Consider the following 2,596-nt stretch of genomic DNA (forward strand, 5'->3'; position numbering starts at 1 on the left):
CAACCAGGTCACATCCATTAGTGAAATTAATGCTGTGGAGAGAGACATTCAAACCTGGGTCACTGATAATATCATTTTCAATTTCTGACTCAATCCAGGGCTTCCAGTTCCTCTCTCCATGGTCTTATGTGTAGTAATATGTTATTTAAACTGTTGAAGTCACATTGAGCTGAAATTTCCCTTAATTACAACTCTTAATATTTTGACTATTTATGCTAAGTTTATTTGTTCCAGAAAAAGTACTTTAACTCACTTCCATTTTTGTAGGACTTGAATTTTTTAGGGCACTTTCGGTTTCACAGAAAAATTAAGAGGAAGACACAGAGATTTACCATATATATAGTAATATATATAGTATACATAATATACTATATATATTACTATATATATGTACCCTGACACGATGTGTATACATAATATGTATTTTATATGTATAATATATAATACATATTTTATATATAAATAAATATAATATATATAATATGTAATATATAAATATAATATATAAAATATATATTATACACACACACACATATATATATACATACACCCTGGCTCCACATGCATGGCCTCCTTCATTATCAATATCCTCCTCCAGAATGGTACAACTGTTAAAATTGCCTCATCTACTTTAATACAATTTTATTACCCAGTGGTAAATATACATAACATAAAAGGTACCATTTGATCATTTTCAATTCTAAAACTCAGTGATATTGTATACATTCACAATGTTGTATAATTAATACTGTTTTCATAACTTTTGTATCACATCAAACAGAGGTTCTGTACCATTAAGCAATAATTCTCCATTCCCCTTGCCCCAGCCTCCATGCTCTGGAAACATGCAATCTGAATTCCCTCTACATGAATTTGACTATTCATGATCTTTCATATAAGTAGAATCACATACTATTTGTCCTTTTGTGTCTAGCTTATTTTATTTAGCATAATGTTTTCAAGGTTTATCCATGTTGTAAACATGTATCAGAACATCATTCCCTTTTTATGGCTAAATAATATTCCCTTGTATGTACATGCCACATTTTGCTTATCCACACATACAGGTTTGTTTTCACTTTTTGACTCTTGTGAATAAGAAGGAGTGATGGTATCTGGCGTGTGCATGCAGCCATTTTCTTACTAAAGACCAATAGCATCAAGCACTCTACTAATGGTTGTTATTTATCTGATTAGGATCCAGAGTTACAAAAAGGTTCTTATTTTTTGCAGTTTAATGGCAGTTTTTGTGGAGGGATTGACTTCTAAAACTTCCTATTCCAATTTTCTAAAATCCACTTTAAAAGAACGGTTTACATTGTGTGCTTGTAGGATGAAATTGATAAAAATTATTTTACCAGCTTTCAAAATTGTATCACAGAGATAATCTCCTTTGACTATTGGGTGTTCACATATTTGGCATGTTATAAACAACTTTCTGGAAGATAAAGGCCTTTTGTCTCACACTTAATATTAAGACAGGAACCAGTGTGCTAGCAATGGCTTTTAGGTTTGATGTGATATATTTGTATGTAATGATTTTTTTAAGAGATAGAGTGAAAAATCCTCTCATACAAAACAAAATAGTTTTTACTGTTATGAGAAAGTAGTTATTAATTACTTATAAAACACGCAAGTATCTTTATGATATTTGGTGATTTTTCTCCAGTCATCTTGTGTTGTTAGTGGAGAAAAAAATAGGGATGCTCTTTATCTATGAAATGTGAAAAGTATATACACATTTTAAATATATATGGTTTCCCTAGAAATTCTTCTTCTAAGTTTTTAATCCCCTAAAATGATCATTGATATGTACAAATAAATATTGATAATAGCAACTGAAGGATCATTTTTTGCTGTTATCAGAAATTGAAAACACTGTAACAGTCCATCAGTAGAGAAATGGTTATGTATATTATGATACATAGCATATGTCCATATATGGAATATGTACCAAATGTATACAACAAAGTCAATGAATACATGATTATACTAAGATGGATAGGCATGGATCTACATATTACTGTTTGTACATGGTCTTTTCCAAACAGAAATAAAATGTAAGAAAGAAGAAAAGAAAAATAAAGAGAAAGAGAATAAAGGCAACAAAATAAAATATAAACCAAGATGCATAAGTGTTCTCATCTTAGGACTGGAACACCAGTAAAGCCTCTCTTCTCTGGAAAAAGTTTAGGTCTCTGAAGTTTTCTCAGTGCATCATAACTGACAGCAGCAGGAATGTGGTTTTGCTAAAGGCAACAGAAAAGGAAAACTGTCTCAAGATTTTAATATTAATCCAAACATTAAATTTTCTTACCTTGATGTTGCTGCTTTCTGTATGCACATCCCAAAGGACGTAGGACGGTGGAAAGGATGGAGGAAGGTGGAAAATGTAGAAAATTAGAAAATCGGGTAAACTTAAAAGGTAATAAGACTAACATTCATTCATCCACATTAAGCTCCTACCTTGTACCGCATTTTGTTGTAGGCACTGCAGATACAGCAGTGAAAAAAGAAAATAAAAAAAAAATATGACTTTTTGGAGCTTACATTCTCTTGGAAGGAGATATATAATAACATAAATAATTAAACTGTA

The sequence above is a fragment of the Trachypithecus francoisi genome, unplaced genomic scaffold (genome assembly GCF_009764315.1).
Source record: "Trachypithecus francoisi isolate TF-2019V2 unplaced genomic scaffold, Tfra_2.0 Lachesis_group9, whole genome shotgun sequence".
In the NCBI taxonomy this organism is placed as follows: Eukaryota; Metazoa; Chordata; class Mammalia; order Primates; family Cercopithecidae; genus Trachypithecus; species Trachypithecus francoisi.